Here is a 22,372-nt window from a genome sequence, read left to right on the forward strand (position 1 = left end):
GAAAGGCACCTGCGGTGCCCTTGATTGGAATATTCTTCTGGTCCCTTTCAACTGCATAACTGTGTGTGTGCGTGTGTGTGTGTGTGTGTGTGTGTGTGCGCGTGCGTGTGGGTGGGTGGGTATGGGCAGAAAGCCAGGGGAAGTTTATTAATGCCTCTAATCGGTTTGTATTCTCTTTAAAAATGTTTAATGTTTATTTATTTTTTGAGATAGAGACGGAGCGTGAGCAGGGGAGGGGCAGAGAGAGAGGGAGACACAGAATCCGAAACAGGCTCCAGGCTCCAAGCCGTCGGCACAGAGCCCGACACGGGTCTTGAACCCACGAACCGTGAGATCATGACCTGAGCCGAAGTCGGACGCTTCACCGGCTGAGCCACCCAGGGGCCCCCAATCGGTTTGTATTTTTAAAGCAAAAGAGCACCTACCCACCTTGCCAAAACAGACCTACACGCAGGGAGGAGATAGTATTTATTCTGTCAGGAGAAGGTCCTTAGCTCACCCGGAGACTCAGGATGGCCAGAGAAAACACAGACAATTGCACCTCTTATGTTTTTAATTCGCTAATGGTGGGAGTCCGGCGTAGGGACCCTTTGTGGCAACCCCCAAGGACTCGGGGCTGGTTTCCCAAGTTCAGGCAGCAACCAAAGTGCAGGAGGCCGGACCTCCTTCTCCTGCCCACTCCTTGTTGGGGACTTACCTCTTCCCCTGCTGCTGAACCCCCAGAGAACCCACAGGGGATTTCAGAGGCTTGAACAGGAAAACCACATCTTAATATAACCCAAGAAACCAACGTTCTCATAACGAGATGCCCCCAGCAGCACAGCCTTGTGTCTTTCCATATTTCCAATTGTCAAGATGCATCCTGAAGCGGCTCCCGGGGCTGGTTAATCATAAGGGAGGGGTTGCCGCTCTCTGAGAATTTCCCAAACGGCTTATTTCTCTCATGAAACCTTCACGGCCGTCCAGGGAAATGGGTTCCATTGGTCCCATTTTGCAGCTCAGGAAGCTGCGGGCTCAGTGAGGTGAGGCTCTGTGTCACGTGGCCCTGCCCCCCTCCCCCCTTCTGCGGTGTGCAGAAACCTTTAGAACGTCTGCCTGGTTAAGGACATGCCGAGAGGGACAGACCCTGGAAAGCCACTGCAGCCAGGTGCCGACCGTGCACCTCTGTGGCTGGCCCTGCCCGTCTCTGCCAGTGGTTGGGACCCATGTGGCTGGTGGAGTGGACAGCCCCCCCCCACCGCCCGCCACCGCACCCAAGGGAGACACGTCAGGGGACACAGGGCCACCCCCAGCAGTTCCTTTCCCACCTTTGCATTCTTCGTGCACTCCAGCCTTCCTGGAAAACACTGAGCCACTGTTGTCCTTTACCAGCGTCTCAGCTCTCTTGGCCCCCAGTCTGGTAGCTTCTTCTTCCAGCCAAAGCTCCCTCTGGGGACTTGCCTGGCGTGGGACAGGGGGTCATTCTCAGCTGCTGGGTGGGGGCACACAGAGGCTGGAGATGGATGGAGCCAAATGCTGCCTTCTAATGATCAGGATAATCACCAGTGAGAGGTAGTGAGCACCCCGACACCAGGGTCATCCAAGGCTCCTGTTAGGGAGAGTCAGGCTTTTTTTTCTTCTTCTTTAAAAAAATTTTTTTTAACATTTATTTATTTTTGAGAGAGGGAGAGTGCGCATGTGCGTCTGCAAGTGGGGGAGGGGCAGAGAGAGAGGGAGACCCCAGAATCCAAAGCAGGCTCCAGGCTCCGAGCTGTTGGCACAGAGCTCAATGCGGGGCTCGAGCCCATGAACCACGAGATCATGACCTGAGCCGAAGTCGGACGCCCAACCGACTGAGCCACCCAGGTGCCCTGGGGGAGAGTCAGGCTTTTATCTTTAATTAATTTATTTTTTTATTTTAAAATTATTTTTTATTAAAAAAAAATTTTTTTTCAACGTTTATTTATTTTTGGGACAGAGAGAGACAGAGCATGAACGGGGGAGGGGCAGAGAGAGAGGGAGACACAGAATCGGAAACAGGCTCCAGGCTCCGAGCCATCAGCCCAGAGCCTGACACAGGGCTCGAACTCACGGACCGCGAGATCGTGACCTGGCTGAAGTCGGACGCTTAACCGACTGAGCCACCCAGGTGCCCCGGGGGAGAGTCAGGCTTTTATCTTTAATTAATTTACTTTTTTATTTTAAAATTATTTTTTAAATGTTTAATTATTTTTGAGAATGAGAGAGAGAAAGCGAGCATGAGCAGGGGAGGGGCAGAGAGAGAGGAGGACAGAGGATCTGAAGCGGGATCGGTGCTAACAGCCCAGAGCCCCGATGTGGGGCTTGAACTGACGAACCCCAAGACCATGACCCGATCTGAAGTCAGATGCTTAACCAATTGAGCCACCCAGGTGCCCAGGCTTTTAACTTTTAGACTCTAATTCTGCCCTGGGCACCACAGAGCTTTCTTTTTTTATTTTTAAAAAAATTTTTTAAACATTTATTTATTATTTAGAGACAGAGAGACAGAGTGTGAGCAGGGGAGGGGCTGAGAGATGGGGAGACACAGAATCCGAAGCCGGCTCCAGGCTCTGAGCTGTCAGCACAGAGCCCGACGTGGGACTCGAACCCACGAAAGCTTGAGATCATGACCTGAGCCGAAGTCGGAGGCTTAATCGATGGAGCCACCCGGGCGCCCCAAGAAGGTTTCTTTCTCAGGCTCTGAGTCTTGTCTTGGCTGAGATCGCAGAAGAGGGGATCAGCTGTGCCCACCCCCCAGTGTGAGCCATGAAGGGCTGTCGGTAAGTAACCACCCACCCCGTCAGCCAGCCACGGAACAGCCTAGCACAGCACGCTGCCCCCGCCCGGCACAGTCAGGCGAAACCCGCCCCCTGCACCTGACACCACCTGACATCACCTGCTCTCTGCGGCGCATCTGTTTGGGACCACGCACCGTGGCAGGCGTGGGAAGCCATTGCAGAGCTCGGGTCTCTTGGGAGGCAGACAAAATCGTACGTAGGAAGCAGTGTGGCCTGTGCTCCCTGGGGGGTAGCCCGGGTGAACTTGGACTTAGAGTCCAGGAGGGTTTCCAGGAAGTGAGGCTCAGCAGACGCCCGAAAGATGGGTGAGGCCGGGGCACCCAGTGGCAAGCCCTGGGCTGCAGGGGGGACCGGAAGCGATTCCACGTGTCTGGGGCAAGGAGAGCCAATGGGCGGGGCGCGGGTGGGGGTGGGGAGGGGCCCTAATAAGGAAGCCCGAGATGGAGGCCGGTGTGGATTGGGTTCCAAGACCTGGGTTTAGAAAGAACTTTAGGTTTCTCTCCATGAGGAGCCATGGGAGGCTATATGGGGTGGGGGGGGGGGGTGGCAAGGACTGGGCTTTGTTTCTGGAAGATCTCTCTGGCTGGGCGGGAGAGAATGGAAACGGGCTGCGCTCCTGGAGGTCGGAAGGCTGGTTAAGGGTCCTGCTGTTATCTGGGCCAGAGGGTGGTGGCCTAGCCCAGGCAGGGGAGGGAGAGCAGTGGGTGGCTTTGAGGGGGATTCGGAAGGACAACGAGCTTGATTTGGGTCCACACGGGAGGTGGCGAGCGCGAGGATGCCTCCTGGCTCTCGGCCCGGTTCCCTGGTCCACAGGTGCTGGGGGAGGTGCCCTGGGGGCAGGGGGGGGCTCCAGGGTCAGCACTTGGGACAAGAGGGCCTCAATGTCTGCTCACCTGTGGGTGTGACGTCCCTGCCTGCTTCCCGCCATGTGCCCATTTTCATTTCCTGTGCCCGGAATTTTCCAGCGGCCTCTCGGGTTACCTGGAAGGAAGAGGGCGGGGGAAGAAGTCCCCCCACCCCAGCAGCTGGCCCACAAGGCTGCCCCCGGCTGAAGCTCTTCCTTTTCCTCCGGGGGAGCCTGTGTCAGGGCGTCTGGGAACCCCGGAGGAAGGGCAGGGTGTCTCGGGCACGGGGGCCTCTCTTCCCATGCCCTCGTGGACTCAGGGGTCACGCAATCCCGGGCCCAGGTTGGGGGGGGGTGTGTCTGGGTCATCCGGTCACGTGTGCCTGCGTCTGTGTGTTCCTTCATTTATTCTTACGGCCGCAGGGTGAGAGCTTCAGTGTGAGCTGAACTGGAAGCACCCGCCCCACCTGCCTGCAGCTGGCTCCTCCTTAATCCTCTGCTCCAGCAGCACCTGCTTGGGGGGGGGGGGGGGGACTCGGCCTCACCCCCGCTGCTCTGCAAACCTCCCGTTTTATTTTCTCTATTGCCCGTACTTTCTTGCTGTTGTCTGAAATCGTTTCTTGGTTCACACACTTGGAGCCTGCATTTGAAAGCAGATTTGGGGAGAGTGGGGATTTTTGTCTATTCCTTTGCTGGTAGGCACCTAGTAGGTCCTCAATAAACGTTTGTTTGACAGAAGGAGAAAGCCCTGGCCCCCAGAGAGACCACAGGGGACCGAGGGACAAATAATAGGCTGATAATAACAGCAATAATGTCTAACATTTACTCAACCTTTAGGGAATATTAAGGGAACACCGACTGTGCACCTGCGCCATTTGGAACTGGGACTCCAGCAGGGGATGAAGCTCACAGACGTCCCTGTTTGGGGTGGCCTTTTCAAGTGGCAGGGGATCGAAAATAAAAATAAAGACCCGAAGGAGGTAAAGGAGTGAGGTGTGGGCATATCAGGGGGAAGAGCAGTTTGGACAGATGGAACAGCAGGTGCAAAGGTCCTGGGGTAGTACCCTGCCTGGCATGTTGGAGGAGCAGGGAGGAGGCCCCTGTAGCTGGAGCAGAGTGAGTGAGGGGCAGAATGGGAGAGGGCGAGGGCAAAGAGGGGACAGGATGGGGTCCTGCACAGTCTCGTGTGCCTTGAGATGAGTTGGGCTTTTACCAGGAGGGAGGTGGGCGCCCGGGATGGCCGTGGGCAGGAGGGAGGGGCCTGACTCCCCTTTGGAGGACACTGGGGGGAGGACGGATGGTAGGGATGCGGGTGGGAGCAGGGGGACCAGGGGAAGGGGCGGGAGATGAGGGGGCTGACCAGATGAGGCAGCGGGAGGAGGGAAGGCGGTTGAATTCGGGGTGTGTTTTGCAGACCGGGCACGTGGTGAGATTTGAGATTGGGTGGAGTGGGAGACTGGACAGACTGTGTGGCGAGAGAAAGCTTGTGGGTGAGGATGCCCCGAGGGTGTTGGAGAAGATGGAGAAGTGGAGGGGTCGCGGGGGGAGGGGAGGGGCAGGTCAGACGCTGGGTGTCACCGCCTGTGTGGGGGAGATGGCTGGAGCTGCAGTTCCAGGGAGGGACCTGGAGGTGCCCCCCCCCGCCCCCCCGGGGAAGCATCAGCTCCCGTGAGTCGTCCTGGCTTCTTGGCATTGCTTTGGGGGTAAACGCCTTGTGGGGAAAGTGTGGGGGGAAGGGAGGGGGGGGGTGCAAATGTGTGTGTGCCCCTGAGCTTGAGTGCCGGTGTCTGTGGAGGGCTCACTCTGGGGCCACCTTTGCTGAGTCCCTAGGCCGAGTTTGAGTCCCCACCCCCGCCCCACGCCCCCACGCTGGTGTCCCTCCCCCGCCAGCCTCTTGTTCTCCCTCAGGTCCGTGTCAGCAGCTGGCGGGGTTTGAGGAGCTGGTGTTCCCTCTGGTGTGTGGGGGGAAAGGCAGAGAGAGAGGCAGAGAGAGTAACCCCCAGACACGGGGCTCGATCTCGCGAACAGCGAGGTCATGACCTGAGCCGAAATCAAGAGCTGGACGCTTAACGGACGGAGCCACCCAGGCGCCCCCCCCCCTCCCCCGCCCGGGCTGGCTTTTAGTAGCTCCCGTGGGATCCCCGGAGCTGAGCACAGAGCCCCCCACGTACGCGAGGTGCTCTGTAGACATCGGCGGAAATGGGGCTATGTGTGTGCGGCGCTGGGGGCTGGGGATACAGGCGGGAGCACCCGAGGATACCGAAGACAGAAGACGCACAGCCACTGCGTGTGTGGGTCGACCACATCTCCGTGTGCATCACACGTGTGCTCCTGCGGGCTGAGCGTGGCTGTGAGTGTACCTGCAGCTAAGTGTGCACGTCCACGTGAATCCCCGTGTGCCCTGAGCACACCTCTGCTTGCCGTCCCGCACGGGTACGCCTGTGCACACGTGGCTCTCTGGGTGTGTCTGCCCAGGGGGCACACGTGCGTGCCTGCAGGGGTGTGTTAGAGCATATCCGTGACTGCGGGATCCCGCGGGTGTCCACGTGTACCCAGGCTTGTCTGTGTGTGTGTTTGCAGGGGTGTATTTGAATGCCTTCTTGCCTGTGTGCTAGAGACGTGCAAACGTGTGCTTGAACACGTGTGTGCAGGTGCCCATATGAATACATGCGTGTCCCCCACCTGCTAATGTACGTACCGCATGGGTGTGTCCAAGGGGGGGGTCCATGCATGGTGCCGAGATGCCTTCAGACCTGGCTAGGCCTGATCCCAGGATCTCCTGATGCCCAGCACTGCTCTATGTCAGACCCAGAGAACAGCTTGGCCCACGGAGACTCCCTTCTCCTCCCAGCCTTGACCCCAGCCCCTCTAGCCTCCCCCCCGTAAGCCAAATGTGCCTTCAAAGAACCAGGATGCAGTGGAGGAAATTCCTTCTGGCAGCTTCTGGGCCTCTGGGCCATTCCCAGGGAGGAATCCAGAACTGTCTGGAGTGGCTCCCAGGGACAGGAGCTGGGACTGCGCGTGGACAGGGGCTGGGACCGCGCGTGGACATGGGCTGGGACTGCACATGCTGGGTTGTTCGGAGGCTGGTTCTGCCAGCTGGACCCAGCTCCATGCCTCCCCTGCCAAGTCCAGACAGAACTGGATGATGAACCTGATCTATTGGCCAGCTGGTGTGTACCCAGCAGTGCGTCTGGGAGATTATGGCACCAAATTGTCAGCGTGCCTTGAGGGGCACTATCGATCGGGCCCCGTTTTCTGAGCTAGAGGGACGCAGAGGGGCAGGACGGACCCCAGGCCTGGGTAACTCTACCCCTGTGGCTCTGAAATGAGGGGCAGTCCCCCCGCCCACCCTCGCCAGGGAACATCTGTCAGTGTCTGAAGATATTTTTGTTTGCCACACCAGCCAGGGGGATGCGCTTCTGTTATCCAGTGCGTGGATATCAGCACTACATCCTACAAGGCACAGAAGGCCCCCCGCCCCCCTGCAAAGGAGGCTATGACCCCAAATGTCCACACAGACGAGGCTGAGAAACTCTTGCAAAGCTTTTTGAGAGCGTCATGGGAAGCATCTGGACATTTAGAGACATAAAAGGTGTCTCAGGTGCAAAAACACCTGACAGATGCTTCAGAACATCAGAACGGATGACTAGCCGGGAGCCCATGAAAAGCTGCTCAGCGTCGTTTCTCATCAGGAAAACGCAAATCGGGACCACCGCGAGATACCCGACTGCACGCCTGCCAGAATGGCCGAAATGGAAAATTCAAACAATACCAAGTGTTGGCACAATTATGGAGCCACTGGAACTCTCTGCTATTGCCAGTGGGATGTCAGATGGTCCAGCCACGCTCTGTGAGTCAAACCAGGGCGGGAAGTCGCGTGACCAGCCCAGATTCTGGGCCGGATCTGATCGAGCAGAGGATCGCTTTCCAGGCTCAAGACCAGGGGGCCTGGGGCTCATGGTGCTTCCCACGGGAAGAAGGACCCTAGTTCAAATGATTCAGGATTTTCTGTCCCTGAAAATATCCAGTATAATGTTAGTGGCTTTGGCTTCTTGGGAACCCTGCACTGAGCATAGCTACTGTGTAAAAAAAAAGGAGTCCTTGGGGTACCTGGGGGGCTCAGTCAGTTGGGCATCCGACTTTGGCTCCGGTCATGATCTCACGGTTCGTGAGTTCGAGTCCCATGTCGGGCTCTGTGCTGACAGCTTGGAGCCTGGAGCCTGCTTCGGATTCTGTGTCTCTTTCTCTCTCTGCCCCTGCCCCGCCTGTGTTCTGTCTCTCTCTCAAATATAAATAAACATTACAAAATATTAAAAAAAAAAAAAAAGGAGTCCTTGGCATCTGACAGGGGTTACTTGGTGCCGAATCTCCAGGCCTGTTCCCAGCAGGTGGGTGTGGGTGACGGCAGGGCCGTGTCTGAGGACCCAAGGAGGATGACGCACAGACAGGTCAGGGCCTTCCTGAGCGAGGCCCTGCCGAGGTTCCCACGGCCCACACTTGTACCGTGGCCAGGTCTGAAGGCCAGGGCACATCCGGAAGTTCAGCCTCCGGGGCAGCAAAGGCGCCCCAACCCCCGCTCTTTGCAGCCATCATAACAATTATTACATTTATTGAGCATGGGCCGGGCCCAGGTGCTGAGATGCTACAAATGCCGTTTTATATCCTCCTTCCAAGAAATGGGCTCCTGTCTGCAGCTCACCGCCCTCCCGCCCCACGGGCTGTCTTTCTGGTCTTCTGACAGACTGCTCCAACCTCAGGGCCTTTGCACTTGCTGTTACTTCTGCCTGGTGTCTCTTCCCTCCGAGACCTTCATGGTGGGGACCTTCTCATTCTCCAGGCCTTGGATCAAATGTTATCTCCTCTCTGAAGTGGAACCCCCTCCCTCCCATACCCTCACTATTCCATCCCTTGGCTCCATTTTTTTTTTTTATTACATTCATTTGTTACACTCTTTTGTTACATTCATTTGTTACATTCATTTATTACACTCTTTTGAGTTTATTCGTTGTTTCTGTTTCCCCACCTCCTCACTGGCATGGGATGTGATATTTTGCCAAACTTACAGGCAAATAATGCAGCTCATTTGAATTTATAAACTTCTGATACCCAAAAAGGTGAATTTTTCATGGGTCTCTTGGCCTTGTGTTTTTCTTATTTCCGATATTGATTTCTAGGATTCCCTTCTTTTTCCTTCCTTCCTTCCTTCCTTCCTTCCTTCCTTCCTATGTATGTATGTATGTATTTTTGAGGGAAAGAGAGAGAGAGCCTGAGCAGGGGAGGGGCAGAGAGAGGGGGACAATCTGAAGCAGGCTCCAGGCTCTGAGCTGTCAGCACAGAGCCCGACCTGGGGCTCAAACTCATGAACTGTGAGATCATGACCTGAGCCAAAGTTGGATGCTTAACCGACTGAGCCACCCAGGCACCCCAATTTCTAAGATTTCTTACATAAAAGGTCATCTTTTGTGGGGCACCTGGGTGGCTTAGTTGGTTAAGCATCTGACTCTTGGTTTCAGCTCAGGTCATGATCTCACGGTTTGTGGGTTTGAACCCCTCTGCATTGGCAGTGAGGAGCCTGATTGGGTCTCTCTCTCTTCCTTTCTCTCTCTGCCCCTCCCTCACTTGTGCTGTCTCTGTCTCTCTCAAAATAAATAAATAAATTTAAAAATTAAAAAAAATTTAAAAAGTATCCTTTTGCAAATGTGTTTCAAATATTTTTTTAAAGGATTTAAAAAAAAAGTTTTTGTTTTTTATTTTGAGAGAGAGAGAGAGAGAGAGCTCTTTTGACTGGGGTATGGGCAGAAAGAGAGAGTGGAGAGAGCATCCCAAGCAGGCTCCCAACTGTCAGAGCCGAGTCTGATGTGGAGCTCGATCTCACAAACTGTGAGATCATGACCTCAGCCGAAATCAGGAGTCAGACGCTTAACCAACTGAGCCACCCAGGCGCCCCTCAAATATTCTTTTCCAGGTTTTCTTTTCTCTTTTAAGTTAAAAACATTTTTTAAGTCCTATTTATTTAAGTAAAACCTCTACACCCAACGTGGGGCTCGAACTCATGACCCTGAGATCAAGAGTCACACGCTTCCAAACTCCACCGACTCAGCCAGCCTGGCGCTAGCCTGAGCAGGGGAGGGGCAGAGAGAGAGGGAGAGACAGAGAATCCCAAGCAGGCTCTTCACTGTCAGCAGGAGCCCGATGTTCGGGTTGATCTCATGAACCGTGAGATCACAGCCTGAGCCAAACACAAGAGTCGGATGCTCAACTGACTGAGCCACCCAGGCGCCCCTCTTTTAACTCTTTAAAAGTGGTTTTTAGTCCCTAGAAGTTTAATTTTTTTATCTAGTCAAATGTACCAGTCTTTTCCTTTGTTATTTATGCCATTCGTAAATATTCATCTCATATTTTCTTCTAGTGGTGTTTTACCGCAGTGTTTTTGCATTTTACTCTTTTGTCCATCTGGAATTTATTTGGTTGTGAGGGTTGATGTGTGGGTCAGACTTTTTTTTTTCCCCCCAAACGATTACTCACTTGTCCCAGGTCCGTTTCTTGAATAAGTAGCTGTTTGCATTCTGGTTTGAAGTTGCTCGTTTATAAATACCAAATAATTATCTTTATTTGGATCTGTGTAAGGATTTTCTGTTCTTTTCTAGAAATCTATCTTTTTTGTTATCTGTACCATAGTGACATCTTCATAATATTCTTCCCACCCAGGAATATCTATTTGTTTAGGTTTTTTTTATCCCTTAAAAATGTAGCGATTTTGGAAAAACAAGTTTAATGATTTGTTCCCGTTAACCCCATATAAACCCATTACGTTTCCTGGTACTTACTGGTCACTTCACATTTATGTTTTTATTTTGTACCCCGTTGCCTTCCTGAATTCTTATTAACACTAATAGTTTTTTTGGCTAGATTTTCTAGGGTGAATAAGGTTATTTCCTGTGGAGAAATATTAATTGATTTCCTTTTCTCTTGATGCTTATTTCCCCCCCCTTATTTTTTCTTGTTCTACTGTGATGGTTAGGGCATCAGAATACTAATAATGGCAACATATTCTTTCCTTTAACTGTAACAAGAAAGCTTGTGTTTCCCTATTAAACGTGATGGAGTTGTTGAGATAAAACAATTTCAGTTTAGGAAAGTACTTTATTATTTTTTCATATTTGACAATTAATAGCAACAGCTACCATTGACTGGGTTCTTAATATTTGCTGGGTACTTTTCTAAGCATTTTTCCAGGGATTGTTTCTTTTAATTCCTAACAACAGCCCCTTCTTCAGGAAGAAGCTTCAGCTCAGAAAATTCAAAGAAAATCAGCCAATGGAGGAGTCAGGAATTTATTTATTTTTTTTATTTTTTTAAATGTTATTTTTGAGACAGAGAGAGACAGAACATGAACGGGGAAGGGGCAGAGAGAGAGGGAGACAGAATCTGAAGCAGGCTCCAGCTCTGAGCTGTCAGCACAGAGCCCGACGCAGGGCTCGAACTCACAGACTATGAGATCATGCCCTGAGCTGAAGTTGGACGCTTATCCAACTGAGCCACCCACGCACCCTGGGAGTCAGGATTTTAAACACAGGTAATAGATCTTCTGAGCCTGTGTGCTTAACTGAACACTAGGTCGCCCTCCTAGACCATTAAAACCTCCTTCTGTTACTAACTTGCTACATTTTTACATCAGGGCTGGATCAGGTTTGGGCTGTTTATAGAATGATTGGAAAGTTTTCCATCTATTTTGGAAATTTTTACCTATTTCTTGAATTTTGAAGGTGGAATAATGATATAGCCTTTGAGATTGACCATTTTTTGGAGGGGTTATTTTTGATAATATCTTTCGGTTTTTTCATCATTATTTATTGATTCATTCAGATGTTCTACTCTTTCTCATTAAAAAAAAATTTTTTTTTTATTTTTAAGCGATCTCTAACACCCGACATGGGGCTCAAACTCACAACCATGGGATCAAGAGTTGTGTGCTCTAGGGACTGAGCCATCCGGGTGCCCTGGTGTTTTAATCCTTCTTGAGTTAATATTGGTAACATATATATCTGTAGGGACCTCAAATTCCATGGAGATTTTCAAATTTTTCAGCATAGTGTTGTATGCCGTATTCTTTTATTGTAAAAAAGCCCCAGTTTTCCTGGGTGGCTCAGTTGGTTAAGCAACCGACTTCGGTTCAGGTCATGATCTCACAGTTTGTGAGTTCGAGCCCCACATCAGGCTCTGTGCTGACACTCGGAGCCTGGAGCCTGCTTTGGATTCTGTGTCTCCCTCTCTCTTTGCTCCTCCCCCACTCACGCTCTGTCTCTCTCCCTCTCTCTGTGTCTCAAAAATAAATTAAAACATTTTTTAAAAAGCCCCAGTAGATCTAGTTTTAGAGAATAGTGCTTGTTTTCTTTCTATTTCTTGGGCAAACTGGCTATTCAGTTCCCAAATCCCTTTTGTGTGTGTGTGTGTGTGTGTGTGTGTTCTAATTGATGAAGGTCTTTGAAACTCATTACAAATTCCTTTCTCAGCTTTTGTTGCTTTTTTACTGACCGCTTGAGTTGCATGCTTCAGAAGTTTATTTCTACAGTAGCACAGTAGAGAGAGGTGTTCATGTCATGAAATGTAGGAGGGAGAGGGGTCAGAGGAAGTAAACTTTAAGCTGTGTTTTGATGGATGGACAGAAGTTTTCTAGGTGGAGAAGTCCTTTCCAGTTGAGACGGCGGCCACAGAGGGATGAAACTCCTGTGTTTGCTAGAAACGATTATCGGCAGTAATTATTGGCACGGCGCAGTTGAACAAACGGATGAGTGACATTTGTAGCAATATATTGATCTATTGTATTTATAATGTATTATGATGTAATATATTAATACGTTTGTGGGATTGTTTGATTCAACTGTAAGCTCCAGGAGGCTTACAGAGACCACTGTTTTCTGGTGCCAATTCCAGGACCTGGCCCAAAGAGGGCGCTCCAGGGGTGCCTGGGTGGCTCAGTCGGTTAAGCGTCCGACTTCCCCTCAGGGCGTGATCTCACGGTTCGTGGGTTCGAGTCCCGCCCCGGGCTCTGTGCTGACAGCTCAGAGCCTGAAGCCTGCCTGGGATTCTGTGTCTCCCTCTCTCTCTGCCCCACCCCAGCTCGCACTCTGTCTCTGTCTCTCTGTCTCTCAAAAATAAACATTTAAAAATTTTTTTAAAAAGAGGGGGCTCCATGAATATTTATTGAAGAAACAATAAATTCCCAAGATGCCTGCAGGGACCCGAGCCTTGTTCCAGGGACTGGGGACACAGTAGTGAAGAGAGCCTTTCTGATGGGTGGTGCTGAAAGATTTCATTTGGCTGAAACATAGGGAGCCAGAGAGTGTGGTGGGAGGTCAGCAGGGGCAACTATGAGGGGCCTTGCCAGTCCACTGAGCCCTGGACACCAGGTGAACTGTCTTGTATTGAAGATAAGAAAAGCCCCAGGGCTGCAGTGCTAAGAATGGACTCTAGGGGGCAGGAGCGGAAGCTGGGAGGTCCGGGAGGAGGCGCCGCGCGGGACACAGGTGGGAGAGGAAGGGTCTGCAGAGCCTGAATGGGACCCGGCAGGTGCGTGTGTCCTAGAACTACTTTGGGCTCAAAGGGACCGCATCGCTTTTATCTTCGGTGGCCTTGTTGAGGTGTAAGTGATCGTGGCCGATATTTTCGTTGGAAGCATCTCTGCTGCAAAGATTTCTGCCCCTTGACTAATTGACCTCGAGGCAATTTTGCCGTAAAATCACAAAAAATCGAAAGGGGACAGTGAAAAGGACGTAATGAAACATGAAAAATGAATAGCAAAGTTAGAAAGACTTCATTGCGAAATACAACATATTGGAATGCATTCCACACGTGCCGTGTAGATTCGTGGGCAAATAAATGAATCAGTTACTTGGGAGAGTAACTGACTTCCTTTTGTGGGCGGTACCTAAGGCCTTGTCTCCGAAGTCTTTTGTTCATAACGTTGTGCACGTACTTGTGGATTCTTCTCTTCATTTGGTGTCCCGCTTTTTCTTTCTTTTCGTGAACATTCCTTCTTTCATTAAGAAAGGTATCCTGGGGGCGCCTGGGTGGCTCAGTCGGTTAAGCGTCCGACTTCAGCTCAGGTCACGATCTCACGGTCCGTGAGTTCGAGCCCCGCGTCGGGCTCTGGGCTGATGGCTCAGAGCCTGGAGCCTGCTTCCGGTTCTGTGTCTCCCTCTCTCTCTGCCCCTCCCCCGTTCATGCTCTGTCTCTCTCTGTCTCAAAAATAAATAAACGTTAAAAAAAAAAAATTAAAAAAAAAAAAAAAAAAGGTATCCTGTGCTCAGTCGCCAGAGCATCTGACTGTTGATCTCAGGATCTGGGGTTCGAGTCCCACGTGGGGTGTAGAGATTCCTTAAAAAAAAAACAAAACAAAAGAAATGTATCCATTTCCAAATACTGTCTGCATATTTGTAACAAAGTTTTATTGCCCCGTGAGAGCCTTCTCCACTGTTTGTTTCTGCCATATTTCACACCGCCATCCATTGGTAGATGTTGCAAAGCTCTGTGGGTTACAGGGGCTCAACACTGTGCCACTGTATAGACCGTTGTGAGGGCCGAGATTCATACAGTGTGAATATGACAGTGCTGTGTCAACGGAGAAATGAAACCAAACTGTTAACCAGTTATTTTTTAAATCTTTTATGGCGAAATTGCCTTATGGCCAATTAGTTAAGGGGCGAAAGTGTTTGCAGTGAAAACATCCGTGGCGAAGACGTTTATGGCCAAAGTACCTAGAACCAAACTGACACCCAATACGTTGCACATATTTAAAGTAAAACATCTGATGAGTTCTAACATTTCATACACCTGTAAGACCATCATCATAATTAAGATCATGTATGGGGGCGCCTGGGTGGCTCAGTCGGTTGAGCGTCCGACTTTGGCCCAGGTCACGATCTCGCGGTTGGTGAGTTCGAGCCCCGCGTCAGGCTCTGGGCTGATGGCTCAGAGCCTGGAGCCTGCTTCCGATTCTGTGTCTCCCTCTCTCTCTGCCCCTCCCCCGTTCATGCTCTCTCTCTCTCTCTCTCTCTCTCTCTGTCTCAAAAATAAATGTTAAAAAAAAATTTAAAAAAAGGATCATGCACACATGCACCCCTAAAGTTATGGGGTGCATGGGTGGCTCAGTGGGTTAAGTGTCCGACTTAGGCTCAGGTCATAATCTTGCGGTTTGTAGATTCGAGCCCCTTGTTGGGCTCTGTGCTGACAGCTCAGAGCCTGGAGCCTGCTTCAGATTTTGTCTCCCTCTCTCTCTCTCTGCTCCTCCCCCACTTGTGCTCTGTCTCTGTTTCTCAAAATAATAAATAAATGGGGCGTCTCGGTGGCTCAGTTGGTTAAGTGTCCGACTTAGGCTCAGGTCATGATCTCATGAACTCACTGTTTGTGAGTTCCAGCCCCGTGTCGGGCTCTGTGCTGACAGCTCGGAGCCTGGAGCCTGCTTCGGATTCTGTGTCTCCCTCTTTCTCTGCTCCTCCCCTCCTCATGCTCTGTCTCAAAAATAAATAAACATTAAAAAATTTGTTTTGAAAAAAATAAAAAGAGCATGGTTTTTTGGGGTAATTTTTACTGTATTTTTTGTACGTAAAATTTTATATAAGTAACATCAGAGTGTAATATCTTTAAGAATACCGTGCTAAAAAAATAAGAAAAAATTTACCATCTTAACCATTTCTAAGTGTACACTTCTCAGTGCAACCCAAATCCAGAAACTTCTAATCTTGTAAAACTGGAAGTCTATTCTTTTTAAAGAGTTTTTTTTTTAATTGTGAAAAATGTTAAGCCTACAGAAAACTGCCTAGTTACTTCTAATTCTGTTACTTTGTGTTATTCTCTGTCCAGCATTTGTCCCTCACACAATCTGAAAATTATTTATTTATGTGCTTATGGTCTGTCTTCCTCACTAAAACATGAATTCATGACAGCGAGGACTCTGCCTGTCTTCATCCTTACTGTGTTCAGTAAATTTTTCTTTTCTAAAATGTTACCAACGTGTAATGTTCATTTTGCTCAGAACAGAGGGTGGTGAGGTTGGATTTCATTTTATTTTATTATTTTATTATTATTTTTAATGTTTTTAATTTATTTTTGAAGGAGAGAGAGAGACAGAGCATTAGTGGGGGAGGGTCAGAGAGAGAGGGAGACACAGAATCCGAAGCAGGCTCCAGGCTCCGAGCTGTCAGCACAGAGCCCGATGCGGGGCTCAAACCCACGAACCGTGAGATCGTGACCTGAGCCGAAGCCAGACACTCAACAGACTGAGCCACCCAGGCACCCCAAGGTTTCATTTTATTTTATTTTATTTTATTTTTTTTAATTTTTTTTTCAACGTTTATTTATTTTTGGGACAGAGAGAGACAGAGCATGAACGGGGGAGGGGCAGAGAGAGAGGGAGACACAGAATCGGAAACAGGCTCCAGGCTGTGAGCCATCCCAGAGCCTGATGCGGGGCTCGAACCCACGGACCGCGAGATCACGACCTGGCTGAAGTCGGACGCTTAACCGACTGCGCCCCCCAGGCGCCCCCCAAGGTTTCATTTTAAAAGCCACGTATTGCTGATAGGAATATGAACTACCGCAGGCCCTGTGGAAAGCAGTATGGTGGTGTCTCAAAAAATTAAAAACAGAATTGCCACGTGATGTAGCAATTCCACTCATGGGTACATAGCCAAAGAAACTGAAGGCTGAGGCTTGAAGAGATACTCGCACACCCATGATCATGGCGATAGTAGTCACCATAGCTGAAAGGCGGAAGCAGCCCAAGTGTCTGTGGACGGATGAATGGATAAAGAAAATGCATTGAGGATAAAGGAATAGCATTGAGCAAACCTGCAAGGCCATTCTGACACCTGCTACAACATGGGTGAAACTCGAAGACCTTATTCTCGGCGAAACAAGCCACTCACAAAAGGACAGATACTGTGGGATTGCACTCATATGAGGTCCCTACCATCAAATTCATCGAGATAGAATTCATAGATGTGGGGAGCCAGGGGCTGGGGAAGAGGGATGGGGAGTTGGTACTTAATGGGGGACGGAAGTTCAGTTTTGCAAGATGAGAATGTTCTGGAGATGGATGGTTGCACAACAATGAGAATGTACTGAATGCCACCGAGCTGTGCACTTAAAAATGGTCAAGATAGGGGCGGGCGCCTGGGTGGCTCAGTCGGTTAAACGTCCGACTTCAACTCAGGTCACGATCTCGCGGTCCGTGAGTTGGAGCCCCGCGTCGGGCTCTGTGCTGACAGCTCGGAGCCTGGAGCCTGCTTCGGATTCTGTGTCTCCCTCTCTCTCTGCCCCTTCCCCACTCACGCTCTGTCTCTCTCTGTCTCAGAAATAAATAAACGTTAAAAAAAATTTTTTTTAAATGGTCAAGATGGCACATTTTTGTTGTGTGTATTTTGCCACAACACGACTCAACATTTTTTAATTGCTTAATTGGAAAAGAGCAGTACGTATTGTAAACCAAAACAAAAACAACACAAAAATAGAGAATGTGGAAGTCCCCTGTAGTGATTCCAACCACAATAGTTACCATTTGTATGGCCTCCCAGAATGTAATAAACACACACACACATCCGTCTATATAATTTCTTATATCCTCCAATAAATAAATAATACCCATCTACTTTGCCAAAATGGAATTATACTATGCACAATTTTCTGCAACTTTTTTTTTTGCTATAATAATAGATCATGTTCACCCTTCTAGCTCATTATCTGAAAAACAAGACTTTGCATGCTGCGGGGGGCGCCTGGGTGGCGCAGTCGGTTGAACATCCGACTTCGGCTCAGGTCACGATCTCGAGGTCCGTGAGTTCGGGCCCCGTGTCGGGCTCTGTGCTGACAGCTCAGAGCCTGGAGCCTGCTTCAGATTCTGTGTCTCCCTCTCTCTGACCCTCCCCCGTTCATGCTCTGTCTCTCTCTGTCTCAAAAATAAAAACATTAAAAAAAATTTTTTTTAAAGTAGCATGGTGGTATAATATTCTATATTCTATAATATTCTATGGCAGTGTTTGGCAAACTTTTTCTTAAAGGGCCAGAGAGTAAATATTTAGCTTTTGTAGATCCAGTGGTCTCTGTGCCAAAATAACTTTATTTACAAAAACCAACCCTTGTTCTACGGCGTGAAAGTTCTTTAGTACTTATTTACTTGGTCCCCTGCAGATGGACAGTGGGGCTGTTTCCTCCCCCTCTTCAAGCATTGCAGCAGCAAACACGGGCAGACATTCCTGGGATGGCAGAGACACACGATGGAAGAAGCTGTCTCCGAATCATCCTTCATCAAAGGCGGAAGGATCAGAGCGCCCGTTTCACGGATGTGGAAACTGAGGTCCAGAGACATCAATGAGTGAGAAGGGACTGGAGCCTTGGCGTTTATCTTGACTATCCTAACTGACCGAATTCCTCACTCGGGATCATTTTATTCCTTTTTTCCCCCTGTGCCATTCAGCACGTTCCCACTTTTCAGCCGAGGAGAGGGAAGGGGGGCCAGGCAGGCTGGGTGTAGGAACCTGCTCAGAATAGAGTCGTTTTATCAGCGCCTGCTTGTTTTGGCCTTGCCTGATGGGTGGGCAGAGGATGTGACTTCAATACTGACCTTGGGTTCTCCTGGGCTGGGACTGGGCACTGAGGTCTCAGACAGAGCGCCATTCCTTGGACCAGAGGTCAGGCCACATAGAACTGTCAGGCTGAGGCTGAGTTGTAAGGATTTTGTTGGCTGTTGATAGCCTGGTGGTGATGGTGGGAGACAATTATTTTTTAGCGGGACTGTTGATGCGTTCCATTTTTCGATGCAATTCACAGAAGGTTCCACTTTCTTTTCTGTTGATGGTCTCAAGAAATAGTCGTCGGCTAATCTTTCCTGGACATTTGCTGTATGTTAAGTGCATAGCCTGCCTCGTCTCATTTAATCCGCATTAAATGAATCCACAGACCCAGGAGTCAGATGTGAAGTTCTTACAAGGGGCTGTGAGCATCGCCTCTTACCTGTCTGAACTTAGCCGCCTCTGGCTCTGCTTCAGCCACACCAGCCTCCTGCCATTCTTCCAACAAGCCAGGCATCATCCTGCCTCAGGACCTTTGCACTGCCCCCTCTTGCTAGAATGCCCTTCCTCTAGATGCCCACATCGCTCCCTCTCTCACTCCTTTCCGATCTCTGCACTGATGTGGCCACATCACAGAGGCTCTCTGGGTCTTCTTATTTAAAAATTTTTTATGTTTATTTATTTTTTGAAAGACAGAGCGTGAGCACAGGACGGGTAGAGAGAGAGAGAGAGGGAGAGACAGACAGACAGACAGAATCTGAAGCAGGCTCCAGGCTCTGAGCTGTCAGCACGGAGCCCGATGTGGGGCTCGGACTCACGAACCGTGAGATCGTGACCTGAGCCAAAGTCTGACACTCAATGAACTGAGCCATCCAGGTGCCCCTGGATCTTTCTGTTTAAAGTTTCACTCTTTAAACCACCTCCCTGGCAACATCTGTATTCCTGTTTTATTTTTCTCCATGGTGTACATCCCAGCCCAATGGACTTTGTATATGTCAATTACTCATTTTGTTTATTGGGTGTCTCCCTCCACGGCCGCGTGAGAAAAGGAAGTTTTAACCGCTCTGTTCACCTCTGGACCCCTCCCCCCGCCAACATCGGCACCCGATAGACTCAGTAATATTTGCAGAATGAAGGTACAAGGTGGGTGCTGTTTTAAAGATGTTTTAAACGTCTGTGGATTTCAGTGCTGCCCTTGGCCCTGCGCTGGCTCCCCCAGAGGAGAGCTGGAAGTGCCTGGAAGCCTCCCCGCCTCCTTACCCGTCACGGCCCATAGCTAACGACCGACTGCTACAGAAGTACAGGGCTCAGCTCCCTTCCGTGGAGATAGGACAAAGTCTGAGACACAATTCACACGCTGGTGCTCCCCGCAGGATGGGAGCTCCTCTTTAATACATCCTTGCATCCAAATCCTTGGCTTGGAACCCACCCCACGGGACCCGGATCACCAGAGCCCAGTTAGTGCTGCCATGCGGTCGGTGTTTCACGAGCGCAAGTGACCAAGGAGCTGCTGCTTCCAAGGCAAAGCCAGCTTCTCACTCCACACACCCTCCCGGGGGCTGCTCATCCTCTGTCGTGGCGTAGGGACTCTCCTGCCTCGCCCTGGGCTCTAATATCTAGCTGCCTCCTGGATATTCCTCCTGGGTATCCTCCCCACCCCCCGACCCAGACCCAACACATCCCCAAACTGAGCCCAACATCGTCATTCCCTGGACAGGCTGCAGACGGACGGGGGGACACACGGAAAGAATCTGAATTCTGATTCTACGGAATTTAGGAGCCCTGGAGCCACCCAGTATTCAAAACTTCCTCGTTCCAAGACACGTTATGTCCCCTTAAGCCTTTCCTTTTTAATGAAGCATAATTGTGTAAATTTAAGGTGTACAACATGTTGGTCTGATCTCCAGAACTTGTCTATCCACAGAGTTGCAAGGTTGTGCCCTTCAGTGTTACCCTCCCAATTTCCCACCCAGCCCCTGGCAATCACCATTCTGTTCTGTTTCTAACAGTTGGTTTGTTTGTTTTTTTGATTCCACATCTAAGGGAGATCACACAGTACTTCTCCCTTAAGATTTAAGCAACTTGCTGGGGCACCCGGGTGGCTCAATCGGTTAAGCGTCCGACTCTTGGTTTCAGCTCAGGTCACGAGCTCACGGTTCGTGGGTTCGAGCCCCACATTGGGCTCCGCACTAGCAGTGAGGAGCCTGCTTGGGATTCTCTCTCTCTCTCTCCCTCTCTCTCCCTCTCTCTCTGCCCCTCTCTTACTCTCTCTCTCTAAATAAATAGGGTTTCTATCACCTGATAGTATCTGAATTCACTCACACCTCTGCTCTTAGTTTACAATCCCAGTGGATATGCTAATGAAGGAGGCGCACAACGTTGCCGGGGCGGAGGGGGAGCATTGGGGTTGCAAGAACAGCGAAGAGGGTCACCTAAACTGAGCTGTGGGTCCGGGGATGGTGGGGGAAGTCTTCTCCCAAGAGGTTAGCATTAGTCGGCAAAGGAGAGTGAGTTGGGCTGAAAAACAGAACTTTGCAGGTAGAAGAAAGAGCACGTGCAGAGGCTCTGAGGCTGGAAGAGTTTGTTCTGTTCCCCCCCCCCCCCCCCCCCCCCCCCCGCCGCTGCAAAGTGTTGGGAACGGCCAGAGCAAAGGGGGCCTGTGCTATGGGGGGAGAGGTAAAGATGAGATTCTGAGATTACCAGGAGCCTTGAACAGGGTGCTCAGATTTCAGCCTGGGGGCAGCGGAGAGCCGCGGGAGGTGTCCAGCTGGGGGGGTGAGGAGGCCAGATCCCCTGCGGAGGAGGCCATGGCCTCAGCTTACTCATCTGCAGGATGGGGATAATATCCGCCACATATGGAAATTGGCAGGAATATATATATTAATGCCGGCAAAGGGTTTGATCCCACGCATGGCACGTAGGAAGCCTCCGAGAATTTTAAATTTTTTTTAACGTTTATTTATTTTTGAGACAGAGAGAGACAGAGCATGAACGGGGGAGGGTCACAGAGAGAGGGAGACACAGAATCTGAAACAGGCTCCAAGCTCTGAGCTGTCAGCACAGAGCTCGACGCGGGGCTCGAACCCACGGACCGTGAGATCATGAACTGAGCCGAAGTCGGACGCTTAACGGACCGAGCCACCCAGGCACCCCAGCCTCCGATAATTTTAGAACGAAAGTAGCAGGAGAAGAGAAGGGGAAGAAGGACCAGGGTATGGTGGTTCGGCACCTACCCTCCACACTCGCTCACTGGTCGGCTCTGTGGGCTGCACCTCTGTGCCTCGGCTTCCCCATCTGTAAGAGAGGACCAACAGTAGGATGCTGGAACAGCATGCTGTTCGTGAGGAGTCAAGGTTCTAGCACCTGGGCACTATAAACTCCGGGAGAGTATTTGTTAGGGACGCTTCCCTCCTCGACTGTCCCCTGTGGTCTGCCACCATACCCTTATTTACCCAGAGATGCTTTCCTCACTTGAATTACTTACACTTACTCCCATCTTTGCCTTGCAGTAAAATATACATAACAGAAAAGTCACCATTTAAACCCTTTTCAACTGTATGGTTCTGTGCACGTTTCAACTGTGCACGTTCACACGGCGGTGCAAAGGTCACCGCCATCCGTCCCCACAACTTTCTCGTCTCCGCCAACTGATACTCTGCCCCCACGGAACACTGGCCCTCCACCCCTTCCCTCCCGGCCCCTGGCTCCCACCGTCTACTCTCTGCGTCTGTGGACGGGACTCCTCAGGGACCTGCTGGGAGCGGAAGCCTGTGGTATCTGTCCTTCTGTGACAGGCTTGTTTCACTGAGCCCAATGTCCTCCAGGTTCACTCTGCTGTATAAGGCGTCAGAACGAGCTTCCTTTTCAAGGCTGATTGATATTCCATTGCATGACGGGCGCCTGGGTGGCCCAGTCGGTGGAGCATCCGACTTCGGCTCAGGCCATGATCTCGCGGTTTGTGAGTTCGAGCCCCGCATCGGGCTCCGTGCTGACAGCTCGGAGCCTGGAGCCTGCTTCGGATTCTGCGTCTCCCTCCCTGCCTGACCCTTCCCTGCTTGCACTCCCTCTCCCTCTCCCTCTCTCTCTCTCTCTCTCTCTCTCAAAAACAGAATAAACATTAACAAAATATTCCATTGTATGAATGGGCCACGTTTTGTTTG

At 50.6% G+C, this 22,372-nt stretch overlaps 1 long non-coding RNA gene and 1 other non-coding gene across 3 annotated transcripts; one reads left to right on the top strand and one right to left on the bottom strand.

Moving 5' to 3' along the window:
- Positions 1-535: 535 nt before the first annotated feature.
- On the bottom strand, positions 536-3,735 carry LOC125150096 (uncharacterized). Of its 2 annotated transcripts, none has more exons than XR_007146190.1 (2): positions 3,692-3,735; positions 536-1,588 (listed from the first exon to the last, which is right to left on the bottom strand). It is a non-coding gene; the product is annotated as an uncharacterized LOC125150096 (long non-coding RNA). The 2 variants fall into 2 exon arrangements; XR_007146186.1 differs by lacking the exon at positions 3,692-3,735 and adding an exon at positions 2,897-3,242.
- An 8,874-nt stretch (positions 3,736-12,609) lies between these two features.
- On the top strand, positions 12,610-12,694 carry TRNAG-UCC (transfer RNA glycine (anticodon UCC)). The gene has a single exon. It is a non-coding gene; the product is annotated as a tRNA-Gly (tRNA).
- The last annotated feature ends 9,678 nt before the right edge of the window (positions 12,695-22,372 follow it).

The sequence above is a fragment of the Prionailurus viverrinus genome, chromosome A2 (genome assembly GCF_022837055.1).
Source record: "Prionailurus viverrinus isolate Anna chromosome A2, UM_Priviv_1.0, whole genome shotgun sequence".
Taxonomy (NCBI): Eukaryota; Metazoa; Chordata; class Mammalia; order Carnivora; family Felidae; genus Prionailurus; species Prionailurus viverrinus.